General features: G+C 46.4%; 1 pseudogene; it reads left to right on the top strand.

The window, feature by feature from the left end:
• Window positions 1–4,612: 4,612 nt before the first annotated feature.
• LOC126524772 (U2 spliceosomal RNA) lies at window positions 4,613–4,792 on the top strand (annotated as a pseudogene).
• Window positions 4,793–8,369: the final 3,577 nt, after the last annotated feature.

Here is an 8,369-nt window from a genome sequence, read left to right as displayed (position 1 = left end):
GGGAGAGAACAGCGATGAGGAAGATTATTGTGAGAATCGCACGAGAAAGAAACAGAAATAAGCAGCTCGTCGCACACTGAGTTTGCTCTATGTCCTGAAAATCCATATTTGCTTTCATCGCTTGACGAGCAGAGAATTCTGGCAGCGGACCTCAAATAACACTCTCGGAAAAGGGCCAGTTGTTCATGCACACCCCAGATAGTGGCTGACTCTCGTTCTCTCTCACAAGTACAAAACACAGCGTCATGGTCATCTTTAGCATAGTGCACTTCTCTCGTTGTCAATTGTCCACCGGGCCATAAGGATGAAGGCGGTGCCAAATGGGAACGCACCTAATGGTAAACGGGAACGATAAAACCACTACAATTTCCGCACTCTTTCTTCCTGCGTAGGTTGTCGCTTCGTATCTCTTTCTCTTTTCATCCTTCTGTTTAATGATTGATTCGAGTACGGCGCACCATCTACAAGGACTCCCATATCGTTTCCTTCGCTGGCCTTCTGAGGACGCAAACGGTTCGTTCATAGCTTGTTCAAATAACGCTTAAACTTGGAGCATTTCTTGCCAGCATTTCCTGACGGCATTAACAACCAGATGATGCATAACCTACCTCTAGAACACCGGAAGATGCTCCTAAGCTATCTCACTCGATTGTGGAAGATTGGCGACGTTCCTCCTTCATTGAAGGTGGCTTGTGTTGTCCCAGTGCTGAAGCCCGGCAAAGAAATAAGACTTGGCCTCGTATCGTCCTATATCACTGGCGTTGTGGGTGGCTAAGCTCATGGAGAAGCTCGCAAGTAAGCGTTTATCTTGGTGGCTTGAAGATAGAAGGGTTCAGCCAACATGCATGACTGGATTCCGCACAGGTTTAAGCGCGCAAGATAGCGTCTTGAACTTGATAACCCACATTGAACATCATAGTGCTTTAGGCCTTTTAACACTAGCTATTTTCCTAGACGAATCAAAGGCTTATGATAGCGTCCTTCTGAGCTCAATACTAAATAGTTTGCAGGCCATAGGCGTACAGGGCTATCTTCTGCGATTCATTCACTCATTGATCAGTGAACGTAACAGTCAAGTGCAGTTAGGAAGTACCATAAGCACCAAAATGGCGGTATCGCGAGGTGCACCTCAGGGAAGTGTTCTTTCCCCAACGCTCTTTTAACGTTGTAATGGCTGGTCTTCCCGCTGAAGTGCAAAAACATTGCAGGCATGTCCATATGTCGATATATGCGGACATTTGTCTTTGATTAACCGGATATCACCACAAGCGTTTAGCTCTGATAGCTTGACAGGCATTACTTTCATTTCAAAATTACCTTAAAGGTAATATTGAATTGAAAACTGAACGGGTTGACTCTCTCAGTGGAAAAATCTGGCTTTATCGTGTTTCCAGGCAGAGGAAGACGGTATGCGCGGCTGAAGGTAGACCTTGATCAATCTTGCCTTCAATCGAAACACAAACGCTTTTTGGGCGTCATTATTGACTACCGTCTACAGTGGCGACGAGCTGTGGACTCGATTGTGACATCACTATCTTCGTGCCTCAATGTGATCCGTAGAGTTGCAAGTGAGCAATGGGGAAATCACCCTTCTTCAATGATCAGGCTGCTCGATGCACTGGTTACGAGTCTAATGATGTACCAGCTCCCCTTAATTTCCTCCTCGCTATCACAGCTGGAACGACTTGACGTTTTGCACAGAAAGGGCCTAAGGGGGGCTCTTGGCGTTCTGCAGACTGCTCGTAACGGTGCAGTACTTTATGAGTCTCTATCGAGACATCTTAGCCTAGTCGCTTCACAAAGGTTATTGATAAAAATTGGCCGCCTCAAACAGACGGTAGCCGGGTGAGCCCTTCTACAGCACCTTCGAAAGAGATCTGAGTCCCGAGCATACTTGGCCCTTAATACTCTTGGTTACCTGGGTCTTGACGCTAGCGGTCGAACTAAGGTTGCAGGTCATTCGCGAGCCTCGATTGTTCGTTGACAATTCCTCACGTTCGCGCTAAGCAGAGTTCTCCTTTGGCGGCAACGCGTTCGCTCGTACTGGAATATCTTGAGACGGAATATGCATGTCGTATTCAAATATTTACTGATGGCTCTGTGGACAAGGTCAGAGCATCTAGTGCAGCTGCTTTTCACATTCCCTCTTTGAATTATGATTGGTCTGTTCGCTTCACGGCAGTCGTGTCCTCCACAACGGCCGAAAGCGTTGCCATTGAGGCAGCTCTAAAGAAGCTACGGTTTTGTACGCCTCAACCTGTTGTCATTCTTACAGATTCAAAATCTGCCCTTGAAAGGTTGGAGCACGGTTTCCCTACTGATGCCTTATGTCTTAGCAGCCTACGCTCGGTGCACAATCTCCATATCAAAGGCTTCTCTATACGTTTCCAATGGGTGCTCTCGCACATAGGTATCATAGGCAACGAGATGGCGGACAGCCTCGCCCATAGAGCGCTGTCTGGGAATCCATTGAGAAAAGTGCCTCAAGAGGACAAGAGACTCTTCAGAGAAGCGGTTTTGTGCCACTTCAGTTCATTGTGGAGCTCACCTCACAAGCTATGTGTGACCAAGGACCTCAAAAGAAACCAAGCCACTTTACTGCCCTGCATTCGCACGGGCTCTGCTCGTACCCCTGCGTGGATGTATAAGACTGGCCTGGCGTTGTCTCCATTATGTTCAACGTGTGGTGTGTGCGGTGACATAGAACATTACCTTATGTGCTGTACTCTGTATAACGCGGAAAGGAGGGTGTTATTCGGTTCCCTCAAGAAGACAGGAGTTCCTCACAGTTCTCTTCAGGACAATGTTTTCCCGCGCGGAAACCAGTTGCGTAGGAAGGTTTCTCGCCTTCTTTTAAATTACCTGCAGGACCCGGATTTGGCCTTCACATGGTGACCTTAGGAGTGACTATTTGTAATTGTGAGGTCTGTGATTGATTTATGTGATTTACTTATTTTAAGTGTCGCTACGCTGGAGCAATTGCCGGCAGCAACTGCAAGGCTGATGCCACCTGTAGCCTACAACCACTCAACTCAACTCAACTCAACTTTCGCAGCATCTAACCAAAGGTGAATGTCCCCGACTTTACCTGTGTCGGAATGCTTGGTTTCAAAAATGTTTTGTGAAAGGCATCTGAATCTTCTTGGCAGAATAGAAAGAAATGGCTGGAGGACAAGGGGAATAAGGGGAGAAAGTTAAATTAAATCATATGATTTACAGTCTTAAATTTGAACAGTTGGCCTTGAGGGACACCGTAGGGTGCCTGATTAATTTCCACTGCCTGTTTTTTGGGGGGGGGGAGGGGGGATGGCGTTCACCTAAAGAATAGCAAACGAGCGCTTTCTTCAATTACGCTTCTACTGGAGTGCAGCCACCGCGTCTTGAAATTGGGAAAGTGGAGAATACAAATCATGTAGAGACGATTGGTTTTTTATGCAGAACCGGTGATGTTATTTAGAATTTGACTTATGAACAAGAACTATGTAGCTTGTTCGCGAAGGTAAACCTATAGAAAGAAAAATACAACGGGCTCTGTGGTACGAGTGACCATCCAGTTTCATACACGATGCTCATTAAGTCCACCCATCCAGGCACGAATTCATTGACCTTTGCTCTCTGTGCAAGAGGAGGAGAAAAAGTTAACACACTTGTAAGAGGGACTTGCAGCTGGTGACTGGTGTGGTTAGGTATGTAGGCGGGTAAGGTGATGTAAGGAGCGCGATCAATATATGAATAGAGAAATACTGGGGAGCGGACAAAGTGTAGCTGTGTGACGGCGTAAACGTATTCTCCGCAGCTCACATTCGACTTTTGAGGGTGGTAACAAAAGATATGTTGTATCAATGAACTTAGCGGCATGCTCTTGTAACGCGTCGTTTTCATCTGCGAGGCATGTTCTAGTAGAGGATCTTGTGACTTACGCACACTATTGTTTCGGACGGATATGCGATTCGTGGGCTAGGAAGTTAACGTGTTTAGGCGCGTATCCAAGGCGGCGCTTGAAAAAAAAATCTGTGCCATTCCACTCTGTGTGAAGGTGGATGACCAGCGAAGCTATGTGGGCCCCTTAATGGCAAACAGTTTTTCTTTTTTTTTTGCCGTTCATCAGACGCCGTATGCGCATAAATGGAAGGCGAGGCGCGACCAGTCGCTCCTGCACGATGTTGAGCCTCGGAAGATGATGAGCCACGAGAAGTATGCATACCGATGTATCGTTGCAACCTGCGGCACGACACTTTTTACTAACGCATACCGGCACGTGTAACTCAGACACGCACCTGAACGGGCACACACTGCTTCGTCGCAGCCAAGGCGTTCGTGCGTTGCTCGACGTCCCGCACTGCAGTAGTGGTTGTGAGGTTACTCGAAAACCACATGCGGTCACGCACTACCCAGGCCAGGCAAAATTGTTTCCCCACAAGCTCCCTCTGACCTGACCGTTGCCTCGGGGAACCGTTACGAGTTTGCGGGATCCCGGAGACCGATTTCCGCCTCGCGGTCCTGGAGAGCAGCACGCTTACATTACCGCCACCACGGGAGAGCGGAAGCAAAGTACAGGAGATTACGCAAGCGCTTGAAATGCCGACAAAGCGAGGGCGGCGCGACCGTAGACATGGCCGACGCGGGTCAAAGTGTAGTATCTATTCTGATCAGCTTAATATCTGATACTGGTTGTATTTGGACGTAAGATAATAAACTTAGTTTTGCAACTTGGCGGAGTACTTAAAGCCTGCTTCATCTCCGCAGCGGGTCGGCCCGGTATTGCACTATCTTCGGGATCGGCCCACGTATGAGGAAAAATTATCGATACACACGGCTCCATGAACGCACGCAATTTTTTCCGAACGTAGTCATATACAGCTTCGCTGTAAAACGAAGAATTGTTTGACGGCGATATTGTTGTGGGTCGGGTCCACCGCTGGCGAACACAACACAAGCATTTACAGAGGGGAACTTGTGACTTGAATAACGAAAAGATTTAGTCCGGCCGCAGAAACATTAGCGAGCATGGGGCACGGTCGTCTAACAGAGAACATCGGTTTTGTGTGGCTAGTATTTAAGTACGGCCAAAGAGCATGCGCAGAACTATTGTAAGCCGACGCCGTGCTTGATACGATGGGCCCATCGAACGTAACAAACTGGTATCGGGGTAGGTCTGCGCGATCGTAAACGCGATAATACTCGTAACTTAAGGGTCACAGCTGCAAAGCCCGAAAGGCACGTGGCAGTATCACATTAGTAACATTCGTATGCAATGAGAGATTATAGTATAGCCTACACGTTTGAACCCGCAGTGGTTGCTCAGTGGCTATGGTGTTGGGCTACTGAGCACGAGGTCGCGGGATCGAATCCCGGCCGCGGCGGCCGCATTTCGATGGGGGCGAAATGCGAAAACACCCGTGTGCTTAGATTTAGGTGCACGTTAAAGAACCCCAGGTGGTCGAAATTTCCAGAGTCCCCCACTACGGCGTACCTCATAATCAGAAAGTGGTTTTGGCACGTAAAACCCCATAATTTAATTTTTTTTACACGTTTCAGTAGTGTTACAGGTTGTAACTACCACTTAGTAATTGGGTACAGGACAGTAAGGGATTTCTTTGGTGGGTAGCAGTAGAATTTTAAATTAGCCAAGAGTCACATGCCACCAGCGGCAACCATTTCTGGACCCGGTATAAATATTATTGAAGGGCTACTGCGTCGCATTGTAAGAGTCTGATCGATAATCTACGTAAACGTAAGCGAAGATGCGTATTTGACAAAATAAATATCCCTGGCAGGTCGTTATTATAGCTATAGTAGGCATAGGTCACGGCTGAGAACACAAACTTGGGGTCGATCAACTGGCATAGGAACAATTCCAGAGGTATTGGTACTAAAAGGTACTGATTGTGATAGGTTGAAGAATAATTATATCGAATTCAGAACAATGCAGTCCTAGATGAACTGTTATAGCTTTTCCTGCTTTCATTGGTGTGGCCAATTACCGAACTTTTTTTTGCGGAATTGAGAAAATTCCATCAGCTTAAGTTTCGCGTCGAGCTTAAAGGGTAACTCCTTTCTTGGCCCGCTACATTTCCTCTAGTTCCTATTCTCAGCACATAAATGAACAAATTGCAAAATAAATTGGGATAATTATTACAACAAAACACAAGTTGTCGCATAGAGGAATTTCAATATACAGCCACTATTTCCAATTTTCACCGCGCTAGCGGCAATTTAACTCTCCTAAGGTGGCGCCCAAAGGACATTGGCGGAAGTCATGGTTGCCAAGTCTGCTCAGTTTGTTGATGACATGGCATCCGCCATGGTTCAAGGCGCAGCGCAATCTCGAAGGCCATGCCGTCACTCTTAGGCTACAACCTTGAGGCAGCTGTGGATGCGCATGTTGATACGTCGTGTCCCTAGATGAAACACCTTCCTGGTGGCTGAGTAAAAAATTTGACGATGCTTAAAACGCTTGTGAAAAGTAATGCCGCAGTATTTTTTTCTTTTGCCATATCGTAAGAACCTCAACCGCACACCAATTTCTAAACAATGATCATAGTGCCACTCTTTGACGGCACGTCTATCGCATGAAGTGCACGAAATTACAGAATCGCGATGCGGCTGACGTTTCCACGCAACAACGTTTCTCGGGAGCGTTGCATGACCCGTATAGCGTGCAATTAGTTTGCAAGATGGCCATGTGTCTCTCGCATGAGAAGCCTCATGAAATCCATGCTCGGCGAGAAGGAAAGAAATAGTGAACCGAAGCTTTCTTTGCCTCTTTTCCGTACTTCGCGGTTGCTGTCTTGCCGTCTAGACAGCAATTTAGGTTACTGGCTACCTGCCCGAATGGACAGCTTTAATTACCGAGTATGTGCAGTGTTGTATGCACGTCTGGATATGTGCCAATTCTTGGTCAAACACTCACAAAGCGTATGTGCGAAGGCGTATATGCCCGAACAGATAAAAGCGGCAAGTGAGGACGCCGGCCACAAAAGAAAAAAAAATAATAATAATAACAATGAAGCTTGCAATAGAAGCAGCCGAGTGTGGAGGGAAAAAGGGATGTGAATAATACGCGTGATGAACATTCACAACAACAACGACGATGACGAAAACAGCAAAATCGGACCAGGGCGTGCATTGTTTTTCAAAGAGTTGGAGGCCGTCAAGAAGTGTCGAGCGGAGCAAGAACCTGGTCGTTTCACTGCGAAGCGGGGTGAATTTGCTGGCTTGGAAACGCGAAACTGGGCGATGACGCCTGCCAGTCGTCGGCAGTGAGACATAAAAATCAAATGCGCAAGACAACGAGTTCTTGAACGTTTCTCATTGCGTCTTGTATTTATCGACAGTCGCACTGGCTGCAATGATGACATAACGCCCACAAAACCATCATAATTAACCTTTATAGATGAAGTACCAACGCCAGCTGCGAAACATCGAAATTATCGGCCGGGTATATAACATAAGTATACTCTCGTAATATGCAATCCGAAAGAACCATAGGCTCGTACGTCACTCATGTTACATGTAACGTTCATTCCTCTCGCGTTGATACAGAAACCGCGCTATACATCGAAGTATTTTCATCGTTTGCGCTTGCTTAATTATTGCACTCCATTTGCGTCAATAGTTTGACATTCTCTTAATATTGCGTTGCATTTGCATCATTAGCGTTACGTTTACCTACCATTTGCTTTAATATTCCCGGAAATATAGAAACAAGGAACAGCTTGTCCGACCAATCATTTACGCACATCCTTGGGAGTGGTCGATTTTCTTACCGAGAAATCACATGATGTAAGAACAGATGACATCCTCAATCATATTGCACCGGGCGCTTGTGAATAAAACGTGGCGCTTGGTTATTGCGGATTTTTTTTTTTGACAGATTTGTAGAGCGGACGGCTGTTTCCACCTTTCACTTGTGCGGCATGTACCTAAATAAAGTGATTGCGAAAAGGCATGAAGGGGAAGTATTAGCATGCCTAGTTTTCTCTAACATGTAATTTACTTCACCGAGCGCGATCTACGGACAAAGTTTCGTACCGCCTACCAAATTTAAAAGCCCATCACAAGGTATTCCAAGAAGAAGCTTAGCAGCTGCAATCCTAGCCGGTGGCGTAGGTGAGAAATGCAGACAAAAATAGGCAAGCAAACAGCAAGCAAACAACAACGAATATCAGACAAAATTAGACAATGTTTTAGAAGGTCCGTCGCAGTACACTTGAGAATCCTTGCTCTTACCTGACACTCTTCTTGGACGCATACCAGTTATTTAGTTCGAATATGCTTTCTCAAAGTTGGCTTTTAGCAAATAGTGCTATTGCGCCTTTTAAGGCTGACTCCTGTAAGTCAAACTTGAAGAGACGTAAATTACCGCC

Source organism: Dermacentor andersoni, chromosome 3, assembly GCF_023375885.2.
Source record: "Dermacentor andersoni chromosome 3, qqDerAnde1_hic_scaffold, whole genome shotgun sequence".
In the NCBI taxonomy this organism is placed as follows: domain Eukaryota; kingdom Metazoa; phylum Arthropoda; class Arachnida; order Ixodida; family Ixodidae; genus Dermacentor; species Dermacentor andersoni.
The sequence above is the reverse complement of the archived record's forward strand: the minus strand, read 5'-3'. Positions and strand labels throughout refer to the sequence as shown.